Genomic DNA, 24,727 nt, shown 5'->3' on the forward strand with positions numbered 1-24,727 from the left:
GGGCATTTAATTTAAAGATAGGAAGCATGCACACACAGGGATTCATCAACTGTGTTGTGTATTTAAGGAATTCAGTTGGTCAAACTTGAATACATCTCTGGAGCTATCAGAAGTCCAAGCTCGTTTGTTCTGTTTCTCTCTGGGTTAAGAAAGAAGTTTTTAAAACTCCTAGTTAGAAAGCAACTTAGCCATCTGTGTTGTTTTTAAAGATGGTTTACCAAGGTCCCTCAAGTTGGAGTACTTGCTCATCCGTCTGCTAATCCGACCGGAAACTCTAAGAACAATTTTAATGAATTGCAACAGTTTTGTGTGTATGCATCTATATACAATCTATATGTACACATTCTGTATATATATGTGTGTGTGTGTATTCTGAATAATCACTGTTTGACACAAGTAAGAAGACAACTTACTCTTCTGTGCCTCTTTAATTCACCCTGCAGTTTCTTAAGTCCAATAGGATCTTTAGTAAAGAGATATTCAACCCTAAAACAACTAGACAAAGGCTATTTGCTGAAAATGATCCTAAGCAAAGTTGATATTTCTATATGTTGTTGTAGGATATTCAGAATCTATAATTGGTGTTAACACATTCTAAAGATTATATTAAACTTTGTATCCAAAATGGTCACAAAAGTGGCCAACTACTCTCAATGAACCAAATGGTCTTATTTAGAAATTCCTTTAGTGAGAAAGAAAGAACAGGTTAGAATCTGTTGTTTTCTTTACTTCCTCCTTAACACTCATCCCTCTTTCTTCCCTTCCTGCTTCTTTTTCTTATTTTAAGTGAGCAAATTCCCATGATGTTTCCAAAATAAAATCTAAGTACTTTTAGTTAGAGCAAGTTAGACGTAAAGCTGAACTAGACTTTCTCCCTCTTGGAACACTAGAGGTCAGTATTGTCCTAGTGATGCAAAGGTGTGGCCGAAAAATAATTTCAGTTTTACATATTTGCCTACCTGAAAACATATTTTAAAAAATCTACAGCAATAGAATGAGGCATAAGGTTAAAAGAAAAAAAGAATACTGTATAGTTATACAGCATAATATATAGTATTGTACTTCCTTGCTTGGTATTTGTCGCCATTTCACTTAAGAAATGAAAAAAATCTGTAGAATGTCATTTTCTAAGCATTAATTAAAGTAAATGGTCGATATGTTGCAATTATGTTCCAAAACCATTAAATGCATGAATTTAGGGATAATACTTATTATTCATGCTGCAACAATGAGCTAATTGTAAACACTTAAATTGCAACTTTGGGGTGATGAGTTTTATTTGATCAGTGACTGTTTGATTTTCCTACTTATATTAAACAGTTAATTCCGTGTCATGTAAAATGATAAATAGTTTAGGATTATAGTTCTTAAAGAATCATAATACTTGAGTTTTTTTTACACTGAACAAAATATGTTCAGTGAACAATATAATAGCAATAGCAAATTACTTGTGAACACAAAACATCAGTTACCTTCAGAGTCTGTAATACAGAAACTCTAAGAAACATACATTAAAATTCTTCAATTGTTCCAGATTTTCTATTTTCTTTATGCTTCATACATTAAATATGTGGCTTTTATTTACCACTTATAAACTATTCATTAAAATTTATAAGTATATATTAAAGAAAGCTGCTCTCTTTTCAGTCTATTTCCATAGGTTTAAATGTTACTTGGAGAAGTTATATTATTTTCAAAAATATTAGTGCTACATATTGAATGAATATTTTATATAATTTAAGTTTATAATCTTGAAAATGGATCATTTACCCAAACTTCTCCGTGACATCTAGTATCACTGTAAACTTTGTTCAAGTAAAACATAACTTTATATTATTTAAATTTCTTTTAAAATGTTTTGTTATTATAGTATGTAGAATTCAACTTAAATAAATGTGAGATTATTTTTTCATAATATAACCAAACTATGATAATTTTCCTTCAAGGAATAAATGATTCTTATACAATAATGGATTTTATATACTTCTAATTAAACAAAATTACAATAAAGTCAGGTTAAAAGGCCAACTACTGTATAGATATTATGAATCTGTGCAGGGAATATAATTATCCAAAAGTAATAGAAACTCTGGAAATTCCCCCATTTCAGATTTTTGGTATATTAAATAGTTATAACACTTCCTCTGAGTTTATCAGGAGGGAATTCATTAATTTTGAATGTAGATATGATAGCCAGGGTTAAATGAAAAATCATTATACATATATATATATAATTTCTATGAACCAAGAATAAATTATGAAATTTTATAGAATCAGGAGTTTGAGACACTATTGATTTATATCCAAAATTATGTTATAACTGAAATGTCACTTACCCTTAAGATTAACAACAATTCTATTTATACATACTTGATTATAAGTATGTATATACTTATACATATAAGTCCCTCGGGGACTATACAGGCAGTAAAATGGACAGGGTATTTAACAACCTAGGTTCAATTCCCAGCACTAAATATGTCCCACAAGAAGCAGATTCAGTAGTATTGAGAGTCAGCCAGGTATTGCCCCAAAACAAAACAAAGCAAAATAAAAAGAGAAATGGAGAAATGTTCTCCCAGTAGAACAACTGGTTGTTTGACTGAGAAGATTCTTTAGATACAAGATCTTGTGAAAAAATATTGAACTTGCAATCAGAAGATACAAATAATGCATAAAGTTCTTATACGGACATTTTTACTTTATATTTAACAAAAAACAAATGTTGCATATTATGACATGCTTTCATCTTGACCAAAAAAGACACTTTAAATAATAATCAAAAGTCTGAGATTTATTTTTGTCTTTTTAATTTGTTTTGAAGACAAACCCCAAAACTTTGCTTTAGTTCTTTTATGTTAGTTCATTTAAAATATAGTTATAACTCACACTTATAAACATCATCAAATAAAGAGATGCATTTGTCTTAAGCCATTTAAAGCCTGGCTTATATTATCAATTAAAATAAATAAACAAAGATCTGACTTTTATTTTTAGCAAGTAAATGTTCGTAGTATACTTTTTTGTGGCATTAGAGTCAGCGAATTAACAAAGTCATATAATGCTCCCTAAAAAAGCCCTAAAGATTCCTTAGCAGTTCAATGGGCTTCTATTTGACAACCCTTATGAACTCTCTTCTCTTTCTTTTCTCATGGTTCCCCATATCCAAAGGAGATTCATAGTTTTGGAAGAAAAATGTGAATGAAATTGAGATTATCCTTTTGTATACAAAGTCACAATAAAAAATGTTGTACTGCATAAATTTACTATTTAGCTCTTCTGCTCTTTAGAATAACTTTTCTCTAAATTATAGTTATATTTTTATTCCTTTCTTCTTCTCAAGAGACTTTTATTTCTTTAATGGGATTCAGTTTTCTTTGCTACCTTGCCATACTTTTCAGAACCGATTTCTTACAAAATAATCTTATAACATTTGAGATATTCCCAAGACTTCAGTTGATGATCTAAAGTTTTGTAGCTTATACTCAAGAAGCTTATTAATGTTTATATTCAAGATGTCCTCTATGTACACAATTAATAATCATTCATATTAATGATAGAGTCTAAAAGGCCAGAATAAAATAATTATTTCCTCAACAGGAGCTTATTTTGAAGCTCAGTACACACATTTCTAGCCAATAATACCATTTTTAATTAATAAGAAAAACTGTCTTTATCAAAACTATAACATGTTCTGGTTACTAGTAAACTTAATTAATTTCTTAATAATTTTGGTATAAAATCAAGGAATTAGAAAAAATAATTATTAAGAATCTATTTTAGCTGTAATAGCATTTTCCCTTTACCTACTGGTATTACCTACTTGTTATTATATTAGGACATTTCTGGGTAACTACAGACAAAACCTTGAGGGAAAAGAACAAATATTAAATGACCTTATTCACTCATGCTATACAGAAATACAAGATTTGGAATGAAAGGTATAAAATCATGGCATGATGGCAAACAAACCCTTGGTTTTGAATTACAGAACTGAGAATGTCAAGTAAGAGTTTTGGTGGTTGGGTATAGGTAATAGAGGAATGATGAGATGGGATATTGTAAAATAAGGAAACTGGCCCAGTGTCTTGGGCATTTTCTTGAGGTGATTTAAAGTACCATATATACTCAAATATAAGCCAATCCCCCTTAGAACTGAGAAAACTTAGTGAAAACTACCTTAGAATTGAGAAAACTTAGTGACTCGAGTATAAGCTAAGGTGGAAAATGCAGCAGCCACTGGTAAATTTCAAAAATAAAAATAGATACCCAAAATAATTACAACAATTGAGAAATCAGTAGATTAAAATCAGTAAGTTTAATGTTTTTCAATATTTATTGATAAAGAAAAACGGTAAACTAGCAACAATAGCTTTAAAACTTTAAATCAAGTGCAGAAAAATGTAGCTTAACAAGTAATCATGCTAAATCACAAATGTTAAATTCCTTCAAATCTGGATTCCTACTCATTATCTGTATGTTCAAACTGAGCTTCAGCTATATCTGATGTGAAGGTATCAACATAGACATTGTCATCATCACTGAGTTCGCAGATATCATCACTGATGCCAATAGTGATTCTGCATATACAAAGTGCAGAATATTGTGAGTTAAATAGTTCTGTGGCATCCAGTTCAGTTTAGCCACCTACCTCATCATCTCAGGTGCAACTTTTGGACTGAGTTGAAGCACTGTGCCCTCCAGATGAATGGAGATTGTACATTTGATTCAGTGTGCAGGATCCAAATCAGATAATTTGTATGAACCGAGTATAAGCCGAGTTTGAATTTGTGCCAAAAAATTTGGCGTATACTCCAGTATATAGGTAACTATGTATATCATATACATATTGTAGACATATATCTACATATATGTATATATAATATGTAGTATTATATAAAATACAACAATTTATTTATGTTCAAAAAATGAATTTGCTTTGGTGTGAGTAGTTAGGAAGGGACCTTAAGACATTGGTGGAATGATGCTGACAACAATAGGTTTAAGAAGTTGATAGATTATATTACTGATACTTTCATCAACAGTGTTATAAATTATTGGGCTTAAATTAAAACTATAAAAAAAGGCTTGATAAAGATTTCTGAAAAGATAATTAAATGGGTTTAAAAACATGCTTTCTAGGTTCTGAAGCGGTGGTGCAAGACATAAGACATTTGCCTTACCCGCGCTAGCCTAGGATGGATGGCGGTTCCATCTCCTGGTGTCCCATATGGTCCCCCTAAGCCAGGTGTGATTTCTGAGCACATACCCAGGAGTAATCCCCGAGTGCCACCGGGTGTGGCTCAAAACAAACAAACAAACAAAAAATAAATAAATAAATAAAAGAGAGAGAAAAACATGCTTTCTATAAAAAGATACACACAGAGGTCTTAGACTCCCAACATTACATTATTGGGAGTGAACACTGAACAATGAGCCAGGAGTAGCCCTTAAGCACAACTCATATGAATGGCTCCAAACAAGGCAAAGATTGATAAAATTTTACAAATACACATGACTGCATTTTTATCCTCTTATAAACATGTAGCAGTATTCTCCAAGTTTTACTGGCATCATTTCTTGGCATAGATATTGACATCATGTCTTGTAAAAGCTATAGATGTCAAACTACGGTAATCATCAGTGAAATAAAAGACATGAGTTCCTTTCCCAATATGGGTGAATTATGATTTTACTGAATACCCTGATTTTTATGTCCTCCATCCTTCTCACATTCCACAATTTGGAACTTTGTGAAACTCTTTTACACTCTGCAGAATAATATTTTATCTATTTACATATATTATTGTATCCTGTCTGCTAGCTCTAGTATTTTTTTATCTTTTCTCACTTTTTTCTAGCTAGACACTACACACTAGCAGTATATATGCTAAACGCCATAAGCTTTATTCTAATGGCTATGCAACTTGTTTATCTCACTTTAATACTATGCTCATATAATAAACTTTGTTCTCCAGATTTTAACATTTATAATTTAATAAATCACACTCAATTCCATAGATAATCTTACTGGATTTACATATATGAATATCTACATTAAATAAGAAACTCTGGACAAATGCATTCCTTATAGAATGAATGGTATCTATGGATTTTCACTTGTCAACAATTACTTTGGTAGTTCTATTGTAAACACTTAAATTTATATTTATTTTCTTGTCGGGCCATGCCCAGTAACACTTGGGGCTTACTCCTGACTTTGCACACAGAAATCTCTCCTGGTAATTCTTAGGTGACCATATGGGATGCTAGAGATGGAAACTGGGTCAGTTGCTTGCAAGGCAAGCACCTTAACTTATATCCTATCTCTCTGGTCCTTTATGTATATTTTTAATTGAAATTTTACTATTTTCAAAATGTCAAGAAAATGTTAATATGAACTCTTATGTAAAAGGATAATGGTTCAAATCATATAATAGGCTAAAACTGAAGATGATCTCTATATTTAAGTAATTGCATATATTTTTGACTTCTTTGTTCAGGTGATATTATTTATGGGTCAACTAGCTATTTTATTTTTTTTAAAGAATAAATTCCTCATTATCAGGTTTGAACTAATTGTACAAACTTTTTCACAATGTTATTGTTACCTATGCAATTAAAATATGTATGTTTGTTGTTATTAAAAATCCATTTTATAACATAAAACTATGTATCAAAAGGAAGAATTTGAATTCTATTTAAGAATTTTAGTAAAAAATTATAAAATTATAAGAAACATAATATTACCCTAATCACATTATTATCTTCCTATGATATCTTCATTTTAAATTGTTTTAGGTTAAATGTTAATAGTTTGTGTTTTGATAATTTGAAAACTTTCTGATAAAATGAGTGCCGTCATTTTTGGGAGGAGAAAGTTTTTATGTAGATGTTAGAACCCTCCTGGTAATCTTTCACCAACCCAGCTGATGGTTAAATACTAGAGTGTGAGGTCATGGAGCTATTAAACTCCAATAGTATCTTTGAAAACTGGACCACATTTGGTGGTCCTCAGTTTTTCAGTCCTAGGGTAGAAGACATTTGGTATCAGAATTTTAACTTGATCTGTGCATGCATAATTTGCCAATGACCGCTGAGATATCTCTCTAGCTCCAGATTCTGGGTTTTGAACACATTTTTCTAAAAAGACAGGGTGTAATATAGAGAGGAAAAGATCAAAACTTCATGAGTTTAAGGATTTCCTACATGGACAGATAAAAATTATAATTATGTACATGCCATAACAATGATAAGCATAAATGTAATATAAAGTATGAATATTATGATTCTTGCTTTGCATAGAGCCAGCTCCATGTTAGCCCCTGCATAAAGAAATACTGAAATGACCCTAGAACATAATCAGGAGAACCAATGAATGTGTCTCCAAAATATCCCACCCTTAAAAAAAGTCAAAATAATTGGTATATCAGGGCAGTAACTTTTATATCAAATAAAATTTAAACTAAGTTATATAGCCAGGGCATAGAGATAAGATTATTGTATAGGGTACTGGCCTTCCATGGGCCAACCCAAATTCTATCTCCAGCACTCTATATGATACCCAGGAACCAAAACAATACTATTACAATGTCTAAAATGATGATAAATAATCCTTTGAATGAGAAAGTTTTATAAACTGCAAAAGTTACAAAAATCAGGAAGAAAATAATTATATTCAATACACAGAGGTCTATAAAATACTAAACTCATAAAGGAACATTAAGATTTTTGATTAAAATATATTCTAGGACTGGGGTGATAGTACAACACATACATTGCTTGCCTGGCTTATGGCTGACCTGAGTTTGAAACTACATATGATCCCTAGAGCCTGCCAGGAGTGGTCCCTGAGTGCAGAGCAGAAGTAAGCTATATAAGCATACTGCCAGATGTTGTCCAAAAACAGAAAAACAGATATATATTCTAAGCTGCTCCCATTTTTGTTGACAAATGAGAGATATAGCTGCTGTAAAAGGTGCTCATTTCTCTAAAATGAGGTTCTTTTCTGGGAATATCAAACCGCCATATTTTCAGTGAGTTATATTTCATATTTGCATGACACCATATAGCACCTGCTGTCAGTATCCATCATCTTGATGCATCTTAGTCTGTAAATTATGCTTTTTTTCTCAGCAGAGCAAGAAGTAGTCATTAAATGTCTAATTAAACCTCGATATATCTGTTTCCTTTCCCTCTAAGGCATGGGTGTAAACTAGAAATTATAACTATTATCAGTGTTGCAAAGTGGAAAGTGAAACAAGAATTTGCGTGTGCCATGTTGATTTCCTATTATTGATAATTGATTTGCTGGCATAAAATCCATGTATCTATGTTTCTAATTTTGTACATATTCTTGGGGGTTGATTAATGCCATCTGTTCACTGAATCAGTGGAATTGATTGAGTTTTAAAGGATGACAATAATAATATTTAAAGTTAAAAAATAAAGAGAAATGTCAAAAATAGAGCTCATGATATATATTATTTTTAACTTTATACCTTTGGAAGTAGAAATAGTCCTCAGAAGACAATCCAAATAAAATAACAGCCTGAAGAACTCTGGAACTGACAGATGCTTGTAGGTGTCAGTCGAGGGCATCATTTGCTAAATTTATGTTCAATTCTCTTCCTCACTTTCTATCACTTTCTCTTTCTCTTTCCTACTCCTTTTCTCTGTTATGTTGCTATGAGTTTGGGTGCTGCCAATGGTTTTTTTCCTGATCTGTTGATTATGTTAAATAAGTGAGCTTAGGAAAAATTCTGTTGGATTTCAGGATTGCTTTGTTAAGTTGTGTGGGTACAATAACAAGATGTCAAACCTCCCAACAATGCTTAGTATAAGGGCAGACTTAACAAGGATCTGCCACCCACAAGGCACTTTAGAAAACTGACTTGACTCCAACCCTATCCATCTGTCCTAAACAACTCTTCTATCAAGTGCATCAATTTTTTGAGATTTTAAGCATGGAGGGAGAAACATTGAGTCCAAAGAGATAGATTTAAAACATAGAGCTCCATTGGGAAGAAGATATAGGAATGTAAACCAGGAATGTGAACTACACTTGACCAAAAGAAATATCACTTGTCCATACTAAATATATATATATATATATATATATGTTATGTATGTGCTATTATACATAATGTATACACACATACCTACACAAACATATATATGTGTATATATATATTAAATGGCATTGAAAATCCAGTGGAAGGAATAGGATGTTTTATTCTATGGAAGGGCAAAGGATAGAGATTTTCATGACATTTAAAATAATTGTTGACAACTTACTTATTTGGTCAATATTATTCATCCATATTACAAGATCACAATAGGAGGGCACTGGGGATGTGGTAAGAACTCTGCAAAGGACATATAAAATGAAACTGCAAAGTAAGGCAAAGTTACTCTATTTTCATTCTAAAGGAAAAGTAAAATTATGCACTAACAATTTATATGGATAATCAGAAAGTCAGGTTATTGCCAAAGAAAATATATAACTTTTTTATTTTCACTCCGATTACATTGTCAAAATGACTATTGATAGGGGCAAATCAGGCTTTACCTGACAGATATCTGAGTGTCTAAATATCTCACTTAAATACTGGGTAATGTCTTTATATAACTATCTGTACACCTTGTACAATGGGCTTACTTGCTCACAGAAAGCCTGATTAGAATGTAGAGAAAAATGTATTGGTTAGAGGTATAAAGGGCACATTCTCTACAGACGTAGGAGGAAACTTGTAGAGAAGGTTTTACATTGATGTAGGGAATATTCTTGAATAAGACATTGAGAAAATCAGAGTGTAGACATGAAGCTGCACGAAGAGCTTTTCTACTCTATGTTCACTTTAAGTGACACAATTACATAGAGGTAAAATTTGAAAATTGAAAAAACTACATTTCCTTTCTGAACACTGATGGAGTCTGCTTTTGTAAAATGAAGAGTTCAAGTGCTTTTTGACGCTTTAAATGTTTGGTTAAAAATCAACTGCTGTACAATGACTGATAAAATATAAAATCTTATTCTACAACAAGGGTCCTGTTCATTCATTTGAAAAAAAAAAACCTTAAGCAATGACGATTGTACAATTACTTCTCTATTCATCAAAGTCTTTTCCTATTAAATATCAATTGCTGCAGAAAAATATTTAATTTTTTTTGCCCACAGACTCCATAAACAGCAGTGATACAGCGTATCACTCCAAAGAGAAGCATGCCTGCTTTTTAAACAAAGCATGGTATGGCGACTGTTTGATTTTTTTTTTATGCCTTTATTTAATTAAGCAATAGTTTACATTTCTCAAGTCTTTCCTTTAACTACAATTTTTTTCTTGTATTTCTTTTTCCACCTTTTTTGCTGTACTTTTATAAAACTTCTCTTTCTACATCTCTTTATTACTCCCTTTTCTTTTCTTTAAATTATCTTTCTCTTTTTTATTCTATCTCCCTTCCTGCACTTTAGCTGTTTCAACATCCACAAAATGAAAATGTATTTGTGTTTATGTGTTATGGTGGAAGATAGTAATTTTCAAAATTACTTATTTTTTTAAACCTTTGACATTGAGAGCTCAGATCTAAGTGCCACTGAAGTATTCAATTTTTTAATTTTATATTAAGCACTAGACAAATTTAGATTTTGGATTTTGCTCCATATTTTATTCATGTTTATATAGTAATTAAACTATTTTCCCAAATCTTCAATTAAAAAAACATAATAGAGAGTAACCTATAGGGACTCAGACCTTAGTTTGTAGACTTTCCCAATGTATTCCTTTTAATTCTATATTACTTACTTCCATAAGTAAGAATTTCTTACCTATTCCTCCCATAAAAGGGGGAATAATTCTGTATGTACTCTTATAACAACAGTTAAATTATTTTCTCATCAACTCTGTCTGATGTGTGTTGTAGGTTATAATTAGTATTATAGATATGAAGGACTTCTCTTCTTATCTATAAATTTACAAGAGGAAGAGAATCTGCTTGCCTACCCAATAAACTAGAAACAGTCTTCTGGAAGGTTTGTGGGTAAGATTTTTGCTCATTCTCACTGAGAATGTGTGTTGTACCCATTGCAGTCATTTGACAACATACTTTAATTTCCATGAAGTTCCCTTTGAGCCAAAGAGCTCTGCCAGGTTAGAGGATTGGGGTCAACAAGGGCAGGTTCTTTTTGATTGCAGACAGGCTGAGCTCACCAGGATATTAAAACGGAGATTAATGCCTCTCATTCTATAACAATCAGGAACCTTTTGACACAATCAACAGAAAAGAAACCAGCAGATTGGAATTCAGGAGCACTGGAGATTAGAGATCACAGTAAATTATGTGTTTTGTCATTGATAAGGTTCTAAGTCTACACTCCACACTGGGGTAGTAATTAATAAGGTCCCATTCTCTTTCTCCCCATAGTTCAGCAGTAAAGTTGGTCTCATTCCCATTTTATATTGAGAAAGTACTGACATAGAGGGGAAGTGATTTTACTCAGGATTAAATTGCTAGTTAGTTTATAGGAAGTCACTCTGAAGTTATAATCTATTTATCCAAGACTTAAATGTCCATATTTTTGGTCTTTTGCTTTCTTAAAACAAATTTTATCTGCCATTTTATAAAGCTCAATATAATAATGAACTATTTATGGCCTTAAGGATATAATACTCATTGCAAACTTAAGTACTCTATAAACCAAAGTGAGAAAAGTTCTATATGCCAAAGACTACAGATTCTCCTGGTATACCAAAATAGGTCATCCTATTTTGACTTAATAACTATCTATTTTTTATAGTTAGAAATTCCTATGACCAACTGTTTCTTTTGGTCTCTATTACCATTTGTAACTTTTTCTTTTAATATTTATTCAAGCTTGTACCATCAACCCATTGTACCCAGGCTTCATGTCTTTCACTAATGACCTCGTGGATTCCACAATCATTGCTAATATTGCTAGTCAATTCCTATTTTACACTCCCTAAAGACATTCCTTATTAAGTGCAATATTTTTATCATCACTATAAAACTTGGTACTTCACATAGAATTTTTTAGATGCTTTGTTAGGGCTTTATTTTAAAAGTTGGTACTGTTAACCTTATTTATTATTTGCAAATATTTATTTATTTATCTTGGTTATAGTTTGGTTTTTTTTTTTTTTTTTTTTGGTTTTTGGACCACACCCAGCGGTGCTCAGGGGTTACTCCTGGCTGTCTGCTCAGAAATAGCTCCTGGCAGGCACGGGGGACCATATGGGACACCGGGATTCGAACCAACCACCTTTGGTCCTGGATCGGCTGCTTGCAAGGCAAACGCCGCTGTGCTATCTCTCCGGGCCCTATAGTTTGGTTTTATTTCTGGCTATGCATTCAGAAATCACTTCTGGGTTGGGAGACCATATGGAACCCCAGGGGACAGAACCGAGATCTGTCATAGGCTAGCACGGGCAAGGCCTTACTTACACAGCCTTACTGCTTGTGCCACCACTCCGTCTTCTATAAAATATTTATTATGTTAACCTTATTTATTATACTTAGATTATTGGTTCAAGAATTGTTTAGCAAAAGGTATATTTTTCAGAGTTTGAATGACAGAGTGAACTCAATTTTCTTTCATAATCTCCTTTCAGTAGAGTTCGATGGGAGGGTACATGTTCATTCCCACTATCATTTTTCACAGACAAATTGTGGTGATTAACACCTGCATGTTAGCCTCAGAGAATAAGCTGGATGATGGAAGTCTAGCACATGCCTGAACTTACTTTCAAAGCCAGGTGCTTGAAAACCTGTCCAAGATTTTATTGTTTTCTTTATTCTTTCTCTCTCCTGAGTTTGACTCTTTGACCTGGACTATTATTTGCCTTAGTTGTGAGATCTATCTTTGTTTCTCCTATGTCCTGCTTTTTAGCTATTTTCTTGTCTCAGTAGACTTCTCTACTTAGATTTAGAGAAGCCAAAGTAATTTGTTTGGTATCCAGTTTCACAGTCAGCCTTTCTTCATATATCAGTAGCTGTTATTAAGAGGGGACACATAGGTTCCTTAAGTAGTTCAAAGTGAAGCAATTAATAAATGTGTGTTGAGCTCTCAAAAAGAGCTGTCTCAATAGTAAGGTCTCACATATTTGAACCATAATAGAAGCATAATCTTTAAAATAAAATTTTAGCAAAATTCCAGTGCATCAACTATATGATAAACATCATGCATTGGAAAACAATAATCAGCTTTATTCTTGTATTTATGACTACATGGAAGTGATTATACATATGAGAAGTTTGAGAAAGCATAAAAATGATCTCTGTTTTGGCCAATGTTTGTCTTGTGTATACCAGCAAAGCCTCCCTGAGTGCTTACTACATATTTCTAATGTAGGTAAACTGTATTTAGATTACTAAATATTTTCTATCTCAATGTCCCCTTTTGAAATTATATTTATATTTTTGGAAATGGAGCTGTGGAGCTGCTCAAGTCAGGACTGATTTCTGATTCTATACTGAGTAACGAATGACGCCTGGTGGTATTTGGGAAATGATAATTGCCAGGTATTAGAAGATGCAAGAAAAATCTAGATGCACAAAAAATAGTTGTAAACCCAATTTATATTTCTGTTCCCTTTTAAATTATTTTTATTTTATTTTGATATATTCCTGTTTTTATTTTTGGGGTCATGCCTGGAAGTACTCAGGAATCCTGGTTGGGCCTAAGGGATGGAACCTACACCAGCTTCATGTAAGAAGAACACATTATCCATTTGTACTATCATTCTTGCCCAAATGATACCCAAAGTTTTAATCCTTTGTAAACCTTTGGTATTTCTTGTTACTGTGTTATAAATATCTGAGAACAAGAGACTCTTATTAACATTAGTGATTTGAAAAGACAGAATCTTATTGAATCACTGTCTCATTTTAATTTTCTTGATTAAGAAAATACATATTAAAATACATAATTTTATTTAAAAAATAACAAAGTTGAAAAGAATTTCAAGGCAATTGCCATGAGTGTGGTCAACTCCTGCTCACTTTCCAGCATTGAATATGTTCCCATTAGCAAACATCAAAAGAAATAATAAAATATAAATCAGTTGTGAAGATCCCTAAATTGTTCAAATTTGGAGAGGTAGTATAGCAGATAAGATGCTTTTTTTTCAGGGTCTGAGAGATAGCGTGGAGGTAGGGATAGCATGCAGAAGGTCGGTGGTTTGAATCCCGGAATCCCATATGGTCCCCTGAGCCTCCTGCCAGGAGCGATTTCTGAGCTTAGAGCCAGGAGTTGCCCCTGAACGCTGCCGGGTGTGACCCACAAACAAACAAACAAACAAACAAACAGAAAGATGCTTTTCTTCCCCAGAATCCCAGATGTTTCTCCAAACTCCACCAGTATTATCATCAAGCACAGAGTCAGGGGATAGCACACACAAAACAAAACAAAGGTCATCTCAGTATATTCTGTACATCCCCTTGGTACCTCCTCATCTAAAGAGATCTTATGCTATACATATTACAAATAAAAAAGAGCAACTTGCTAAATTGTATTGAAATATGAATAAGTTACATAGGTCTAAGCACAGGCAACAAACCAGTACCAGGGACAGGAATTTATGAACAAACTCTGCATGTTGGCACATATTTCAATACTCCCTCCATATCTTATACTTGGTCTTCTATATTTTGTGATAACAAATTCGGATCTTCAAAAGGTACTATTAAACAAGTATTCTCTGTGTTCTGATTGCCCTGGGCATGCATGTGTGTGAGTATTTGTGTGTGTGTGTGTGTGTGTGTGTGTGTGTATTTCCTGTAGTGCTTTATCTCATGACAATATGTAAAACTTCAAATAGATTCTTCTTGACATTTTAATAACAAATTCAGATGATAATGATTCTTAAGCTTGTGGTTAATAAGTTTGCCTGGAATTAATGAGCACCTTCGCCTTGAAATTTATTTAGATCAAAATACTAGTACCTGAGAAAAACAAAGCTTTTTCAATAATGATCTAATTAAATGGAAAGTACAGGAAGAGACATACAATTACAAAGTGGTTCTTTTGGTTTTGAGCTATTGATTTGTTGTTTTGAAATAATCTTATGGCTTGCTCTGTTTTTTTTTAAAAAAATAAAAAGAGTGTGACAGGGTGTGTGCTGTGTCTGCATGTATTTATAAGTTTTTCTCTAAAATTTTTTCTTAATAAAATTTAATTTCATGTAGTATTGCTTTTAAAATTTTATCAATCTAAGTTGAAGTACTTCATACCCATCAATGGAAATATGTTATTCTTGAGCCAGAGCTATAGTACAGTGCATAGGGTATTTGCCTTGCATACAGCCTACCCAGGTTCTATTTTCAGCATTCCATATGGTCCTCTGAGCCTTCCAGGAATGATTTCTGAGCACAAAGGTAGGAGTAATCCCTCAATGCTGCCAGGTGTGGCCCAATAAACTATATATATATATATATGATTTTATTGTATCATCATCAATATGGGGACACTGATTATTGAGTGATCTATTAATCAGTACCACTGAGCAAATTTTGTTTAGAACTGATTAGATGGGCCGGAGAAATAGCATGGAGGTAAGGCGTTTGCCTTTCATGCAGAAGGTTATTAGTTCAAATTCCGGCATCCCATATTGTCCCCAGTGACTGCCAGGAATGATTTCTGAGTGTGGAGCCAGGAGTAACCCCTGGGTTACGATGCTGGGTGTGACCCAAAAACAAACAAACAAACAAACAAAAAGAACTGATTAGACATTTAAATAAAAATATAATGTTGGTATAATGCACACACATAGGCTGTATAAATATTTTCATATACAACTATTCACCCAAATGGTAGTCTTGATTTTTGTCCTTGTTAACTAAAATTCTTTCCTTTAACTATCTTCTAATAAATCCTTTCCAGCTGTTAATAGTTTGATAAAAGATAAACCTTAAGAAAGAACATTATAATTAAGCACATACTGTGACTTAGTAGTAAAGGAACTAAACCTCTGTGAAAATTAATTAATAAAGTTAATCTAAGAAACAGCTGAACAAATAAAAATATCAATTTAAGACAAGATAATATAACTCTATAGATGTCTTTACTCTTATTGATACATCAGTTGAGCTAAAGATTTCTGTGATTCTGCATAACTATAAAATTTTGTGGATGGTACATAAGTGATAGGTATATGGATGCCCAGGTGCAAATTGCAAGTGAAATACTACTAATAATTATTTTTATAAAACAATAATGTTTTTTCAATTTTAATATTTAGTACTGTAGTAAGACCAGTAGAATAACAAAATCAATAAATCTTGATCTCAATTTGCTACATTTGTCCTTACTATAATCAATTATAACAATTATAGTATTTTCCTGACGGTTTGCTATTTTACAAATAATAGATAAATAAGAATTTTATTTGGAAATGCTGTGAGTATATTTCTAGTGCATTGAAATTTACTGTCATTTTTATGATATGAACTGACTTGTCCAAATACAGACAAGACATACCAGGGATGATTTGGCTTCAGAAGATTAAGAAGATCCATAGGGGTATATCCTGGACTAGGAATTGCAATGGTAATTTCATTCTACTTTTTAGATTTTCTAGATTTTTCTTGTTTAAATTTTATTTTTATGACTATCATCTGATTGGTTCACTGCTAATAAGATGCCATTCAACATGAAAGCCTGACTTATATAATGTATTATATAAACTGACATTTCTCCTTATGTCCATAGCTTTAATCTTAACTTACATAGATTTTTGAGAAATCTAGGTAAAAAAAAAAACTATGGTGGCAAATGTTAAAGCAAGTGCTTCTGGGGTGATACTGCTACATAATTCTAAAAAAGCCATACAATGATCTATTCAAATAGTAGTTTCAACCTTCTTTAGCAGCTCAAAGATCAGTTTAGATAAGGATCCCGACTTTGATTGCCCCTTATCTGCTCTAATACATTCATTAATTTTCAATCAGAGCAAAAATACAGTTTCTTTAATGTTTTCTTGTTGGAACAAGCTTGATGGACCCTGATCTACACTAGTTTTCTGCTTTATTTTTAAAAAGTAGCTTACAATAATCAGAGGTTGCAAAAATAGAAAAGGGACCTGTGAATTAAGATTATCATCATTAAAACCTGCTAAACTTAAATAAGTGATCATATTTCCTATAGCTTCCAGATAATTGATGCTCAAGTGGTATAAGAAATATCATCACCCTATGTATACATATAGTACAGTATAATCATAGTACCATAGTGTAGCTCTAGAGCCACAGTATAACTATAAACCATATTCTTTTTCCAGGAAAATTATAATTTGTACAATATACTTATATACTTTATTCCATGATATCTACAACTGATTTTAAGTACCGGAAAACTGCTCCCATTTGCTTTGCTCACAAAAGCTTCTACAACCTGGACAATTCACTTTTTATCATTATGCTTCCGCATATACCTAAGGACAATATAAAAAAAATATTTACTGGCCTTTTCATCTCTTCTTTTCCCTTAATTTGCTTAGGATATGGTTCCTTTCTCTTAGACTTTCCATCATCATGATTCTTCCTTTCTGTTGGAATTAAAGTACAATAATATAGTTACTATCATATTTTCTAATGTGTATTAAATGATCTGAGGAACAACAACTAAGAGAAATAAGGGAAACTTATGGTAATTAGAACTTATTCTTGTCTCTGTATTCAAGGATTATTCCTGGCAGGCCCAGATGAGCTTATGAAGTGCTGGGACTACAGTTTATGTCAGCAATGAGCAGGTTGAACTTGCTATAGATTCTGCCCTATTTTTTAAAAAAATTAAAAAATTATCACATGTGATTTAATGCATGATTATATATTCATAAAGTCTTCTTTCTCATAATAGTGGTTATCATTACTGTCTGCCTACTATGTGCCAGACTTTCTCATATGATTACCATAAATCTATCCTAAGATTATTTGTGACTATATAAGGAAACTTAGCATAGAGTAGCTAAATAATTTCTTTAAGTGCATGTAGTTATTATTTTGTTAAATTGATGATATTCTAACCTTGCTTTCAATTGCAAACCTCTGAGGAGACAGTTTGAGATTCTGGCTAAGAATTAAGCTTTTAACAGGTTCTCAGTACATAATTTGTTTGGAAGGAATTACATTCATTTTATAAGTATTTACTACTAGTTCTAAAATTGCAACTGCTCTAGCTTTTAGTGAAGAAACATTCCACTTCTACATATCATCTATGACAAGCTACTTTCCTGTTGGAAGACTCAGAGCCCACTAGCTCTGAATTCCACTTTTCAAAGTCCATTCTTATGAAGATGATTGTATTTTCCACTTCCCACAGTTTTTACAATTACATAATGTTTATTAAGGCAATAAGTTTGCTCTTATCTGATCTGCCAATATAATGGATGCTGTGATACTATATATTTGTAGAACATAAGGTCCTCAGGGTGACCTTACATATGAACCCATGATTTTCATTGTAGCTTTTGTAACATGAAATATGCTTGCTCTCTCACACACACATACATACAAGGATTCCATTCACAGTCACCGTCACACACATTCATTAGTAAGCAAAGTATCTTAGGGCTGGAGAGATAGTACTGCTTTTGGGTCATTACCTTGTATATGACTGCCCAGGTTCTATTTTTTGGCACCCCTTATGGTGCTCTAAACCTATTAAACCACCAGGAGTGATCCCTGAGTGCTAATCTAGTAGTAAGCCCTGTGCATTGCTAGATGTGGTCAAGCAAACCCAAAATGACCAAAACAGATAAAGATCAAAATCAAAAAATAAACAAAAAATAATGGACAGAAAAAAAATCCCTCATCCAGGTAACAATATGATCACCTAGTTTGAATGCCAGAGTTACAGTTCTACCCCTGATCCTGGTGTCCAATATGCACCTCTTCTTCCACTATATAACCAGGAAAGTTTTTTGAGTACAGAGCCCTGAATACTGCTAGGTGTGGCACAAACAAAAAAAAAAGTCAAGGTTGCTGTTTTATTCTTTTGATTTTGATATTTCTCAGAGGAAATAAAAGTCAAAGAATAACTTGGAATCATATCTATGGTTCTACATTTACACCTTTCAGCATGACTGGCCTCTAGTTAAAATATTTGCCATTAATAGTCAAATAAAACCTTAGAAAAATGTTGCGAGATATTTATTGCAACACAGAACAATGTAATAAATAAACACGTGTTAGTTCTTAGCATCACTTAGCATCACAAAGAACCTCTTCATTTAATAATGATATTAAAACACATTTTTCTTTTAACTCTAAGACCAGATTCAGCATACTGACTCTGTTGGTGTTGGTAAAGAAAATGTGATAACACAATATTTATAGAGCCTTATGTCTCCTACCTTGCTCCTGATTACAGAGGTCTGACTAAGAAAACAGCCAACACTTAAGAGGAACAAGATTGTTTTTATTTACATATATAATATGGACCTGACTAATTCAAAAAAAGTTGTTTCCAGCCTCATTCACACAGGATTTATATCCAATGTATTTAAAGTACATGCAATGATTAATACATAGGTATACCTTGCTATAGATAACTCCCAGTTTCAGATATTGTCCCAGAGCTATATTTTGCCTTCAAGTTCTTTTATTGACAGTCCCTCAGATCTTAATTTTGATAGTTATCAGAATTCTTTGGTTCTTATCTGTTCTCCGGTAGTAATTTACTTGCCTCAGCTTTATCAAATCCAGTTGGTTCTTTTGAGTAATCCACTGCCTGCTCAAATCCACTGAGATCAAGGAATGATTTATTGTTTAAAGAGTTTACTCTCAATTCCAACTTCAAGCAAGACTTGGACCTGATCGATTTTGAATTTTTTATTTTTGATCACATTTCAGTGTGTACGAGCCTTGTCACAGAAAACCCTGCCTGAACCTAATATTAGAACTCTATTTTGTTTTTAGTAACTTTGCAAGATGTGTTAAATTTATGAACAATTGCTGTTCATGTGAGTATTCTGCATTTTGGGGGAATAAAATTCTTACATTTTCTTTTTCTTAAAACACATCCATGACCCAGAAAGAAAGAATAGTTTCAACTCTGAGAGCTGTGATTGGGTTATCTGGTTGGCTACAAAGAAATTGAGTACAACAAACATCTTGATCTATAAGACAGTAATACTGATTTTTTAAATCTAAGTATGCATAAATGTTCTGTTGTTTTCTCAACTCAGGAGAGGATTGCCCTATTGGTGGGACTGAGAAAAGGTAGAAAAGATCTTTAAAAGAAAAAGGTTTAATACCATGTACAAAACAAAAATAGAGAATCAAAACCTTTGAAAATATTTTGTTGTTGTTGTTGGTTTTGGATCACACCCGGTAGCGCTCAGGGGTTACTCCTGGCTCTACACTCAGAAATCGCTCCTGGCAGGCTTGGGGGACCATATGGGATGCTGGGATTCAAACCACCGTCTTTCTGCATGCAAGACAAATGCTTGACCTCCATGCTATCTCTCCAGCCCTGCCTTTGAAGATATTCTTAAACTTTGAAGATGTTATCATTTTTCCCAGTAGTCAAGTTGGCATATTGCAAAGAAGCTTGGATTAATGGGTGTGGTTGTGTTTATTACAGAGAAAATATTTTTTGAAAAATATTTAAGATATCTCTTTGTTCTTCCAACCACTCCACTGCTATTTCTTTATAAACATGTCAACATTTTGGGTTCACACATATAAACATATATATGTTTGGGTTCAAACATATAAACATTTTGGGTTCACACAGAGACACTCAGAGTCCTAGAAAAGTTTAATTATTTTAAGGAGTTTTATTAGCCAGCATTGGCACAGGTCTCAAACCTGAATCATGCAATCTCAAATATACGTTTTTTAAGTATGTTAAAAAGTGGAGTAAATTCTTTTAGAGCAGGTATGAAAAGGTAGATAAACAGAGTATAGTGTCACAATAGTGGAAAATGTGGTTACAATTGTGAGGTTGTTTTTAAGCAGTTAGTTATCAGTAAAGCTCCAGTACTTAGTAATCAACCCTAACAGTAATCAGGTAGAATTATTTTGAGAGTCTGTATAGTTTTAAGGAATCCCCTGTCTCTGGTCTTGGTTAATTATTTCTAAGGAGCTTGTTTTAAGAAAAACAAAAGGCAAAAAAGTGGTCTGGGGACAAGATGGTTGTTGTTGTGTGAAACCATTACACTTTAATATATAAAATTTGCAAGTCTTAATTTCCACCTGAAAACAGTTGATTCCTGCCTACTCTCCATCAAATTCTGAACTATACCATTTTCATTTCCTTTGTATCAGAATCAAAACTAGCTATCCCTTTTCTTTCTTAAATTAAAATATTTGGTGCTGGGAGCTATTAACTAATTAATTATCCTCTTCTCAGATCAAGTTAAAGTCTGAGGTACTTTTCATAAAAGACAATTAAATGTTAATACTAAGAGGACCTATAGAGAAAGAGATGAAAATATCCCTGTCCTTCTCCACTCACTACTGTAGGCAGGGATTACACATGAAGGTTTTGACCTGACCTTTACCCTCAAAGTAATCTTTTATCTTATGCTAAGGAAACCAAGAAAATAAGAGTAGGAGATGTAGTATTGAGCACAAATATTTCTTTTTTTTAATTAATTTATCTAAAGAAAATGTATCACATAGTTGTCATAACTGATCATAATACATTTGTTTTAGGATGGCAGAAAGCAAACTTATTAAAAATAGAGATAAAATAGAAAAAAATAAAACATATAGTATAATAATAATGTTAATATGGAAAAAAGAGAGAAAAGTTCATTAGCAAGTATATTCGTAAAAATTATTGTATTTCCAGTAAAGCCATTCTTACACTAGAAGAGGGTTTAGTAAGCTCTCTTCCTTCCTTTTTTAAGCTAGGAAATACAAGAATACACTAAAAAAGATGTGTATGTATGTGTTTGTGTGGGGCAGTTGCTGTTGTTTTCATATGCACAGCAAAATATGGGAGAAATGGAAAGAGCACAAATATTTCTTTAGGGTAATTCCAAGTTTATTTACCTTTAAAATCTCCAATGGCAGCTATTTCATTCTGAATTTCTTAGGAAAATTCAAAATTCCCTAAGGCTGAGCTTGAAAGGAGGTAAATTCATAATGTCCTTCTTCAGCATCCACTATAGCATAAGAATTGAGTATTTAGTTTTCACTAATAAGAATAAGAATAAGAAAAATGAATAAGGAACTGAAGATTATGTTTACTATTCTACATGAGAAATTAAAATTATTTATATCCACATATGCACTTAACTCTGCATAACTAAAATTGTTGAGGGACCAGAAAGGCACTCTAGTGCATAAGACATTGACTTATACATGGTCAATTCCCTTTTAAAAAATTATATTTCTTTCCTTTAGACATTGTGGTTTAGAGTTGTTCATAATATAGTTATTTCTGACATTCAATATTTCAACATCATTCCTATCACCAATTAACATTCCACCCTGATCATCAGATTCTTAACCTCCTATTAAAGTGAAATAAATGTTAAAAAGAAATATGATGAAATAGTTTAGAAATAACATATCTCTAACTCTAGCTCCTGTATAGGGCTTGCTTAGGAGCCTTGAGCAAACAGTTGACATCAGCCCAGCAATGACAGGCTTGGATATGTAAAAATAGCACCCGTGAGATAACTTGCTAGGCAACCTGGGATGGGCAGGCAGCTGGACTAAAAGATTAGGCTTTTATTCAAGCAGGACATATCTGCCCCTGGCCTAGTCCCCTTCCATATGCGGGGCTATGAATTTGACACCAACAGGATGTCTATTTTATTTTCGGTTCGAGTTTCTACTCAAGGCCTGGATACACCTGGAGTTGTTATTGTGTGGATGCCATTTTAAGAATGTTTTTAATATCATGATGATGTATTGGACTCATCCCTCAACCTTATGTAAGCCTTAAACTTCTGGGGCTAGAGGTCCCATTGGCTAATCTGCCGCAACAGGAGACGGTGGACCCCAGAGTGCTCTGGCGATAAATCCCATGTGTCATTGCATTGTTGCTTGGTCATCTGTCTTTCTCTGGGGCGGTGGACTACTCAGACCCTAACACTCCCCTATGTCTGCCCCTTAGCCATTCACTTTTTAATCCTTGGCATTGCATGTAATCCTTTGAGTAATCTCTGAAAGGCTGGGTTGATAGCAGAGCAGAAGGGTGTTTGCCTTGCCGAGGCCAACCCTGGATGGACTCGGGTTTGATTCCCAGCATTCCATGTGGTCCCTCGAGCCTACCAGGAGTGATTTCTGAGCACAGAGCCAAGAGTTACCCCCAGCACCACAGATGTGGCCAATAAAACAAAAACAAAAAAGAGTAAGCTCTAAGCACTATTGTGTGTAGCCCAAGTCTCTCATCAAAATAAAAATACGTTGAACTATAATTTATAAATAAAGCAGTTTTTAATTTATTTAACAACTGACTGATCTTTTGATTTAGATCTTTGAATATTATAAAATAAATATACAAAACTCCAAATGCTTAGAGCTACAGTTTTTTATATTTAACAGCCCTAAGGGATTAGTTTTGGGTCCCTGTCATTTATGATTCTATATCTAGGTTTCTTGTTGGTTTCTTTCTGGTTCAACATATGCTGTACTTACCCAGCACAATTTCTTGCTGATTTTATTATTAGAAGTTTCACGATTGTGTTTGTTTGTGGGTTTTTTTTTTGTTTTTGTTTTTTTTGTTTTGTTTGGACAGGTGCTGCTTTTCCTGAAATCCCACACATAACTGATGTACTGAAGTTCAAGGGTTAGTCTCTTTCACTATTTGACCTGCAAATTCTATGTTGGTGATATTTAAAATGTCCTAATTATAATTATCTAGGTTACCTGATGCTTCACTTACTTCTCTTCTTCAACACAACAAAGTATCTTGATTAAGAAAATCACAAAGCTGAAGAAAAAAATGGTAATTTAGTCACCTTAATTAGCAAGGATAATTGAGGTATAAGAGGAGATGCTTGAAAGGACTCACCTCCAAATATCTACCTTTGGTCTACGCCCTGTGGTGGTAAAGAGTTTATCTGTCAAGGAAGAAAATAAGGGAAATAAATAAAGGTTCCTGGAACAGGAATCAGGGTTTCCATTATGTTGTGATGTGGGAAAGTAGTATCCTTATAAATCTAAAGCACAGACTGAACAACTCTGAAAACATGAGATCTAAGCCACAATCCCCATACTTTATAATGTGCCTGTCAAGGTGGAGGACAAGAGGTGGGCATAAAAGGTCAGATAGAGGATGATGGAGATGGGTATACTGATGATGGAAGTTGACACTGTTGGTGGAATTGGTGTTGAATATTATATGCAAAAACTAAACTATCTGCAACTTCGTAAATCATGGTTGATTAAATAAAAAATGGAGGTATGTGAGCCTAGCAGGAGCAGATGCAGGCTGGGGTTGGATGTTATACTAAAAAAAGTGCCATTTTGATTTGAACTGAAATGTGTGATCCCAGCAGGAGTGACTGAAGTCCGTGGGTAGAGTTTTGACTAAAAACAAAAACCATCACCTTGAATTGAACTGAGGTATGTGAGTATTTCTTCAAGTCAAGTTTCACCACAGCACATAAAAAACAGTACCACACTATAAAGGTCACAACAGGAAAATAACAAAAAACCCTATCACACCTCATGATTGAAGATGCTAGTTCTGAAGATCTAATCATATCAGCCATATCCTTAACTTTTTGATCAGGACTATTGAGGGGAA

The 24,727-nt window shown here is 33.1% G+C and overlaps 1 protein-coding gene across 1 annotated transcript in view; it reads left to right on the top strand.

The window, feature by feature from the left end:
- Window positions 1–24,727, top strand: part of CNTNAP5 (contactin associated protein family member 5) — a 939,273-nt gene that overhangs the window by 884 nt on the left and 913,662 nt on the right. The gene's annotated exons all lie outside the window — the stretch shown is intronic.

Source organism: Suncus etruscus, chromosome 5 (assembly GCF_024139225.1).
Source record: "Suncus etruscus isolate mSunEtr1 chromosome 5, mSunEtr1.pri.cur, whole genome shotgun sequence".
Taxonomy (NCBI): domain Eukaryota; kingdom Metazoa; phylum Chordata; class Mammalia; order Eulipotyphla; family Soricidae; genus Suncus; species Suncus etruscus.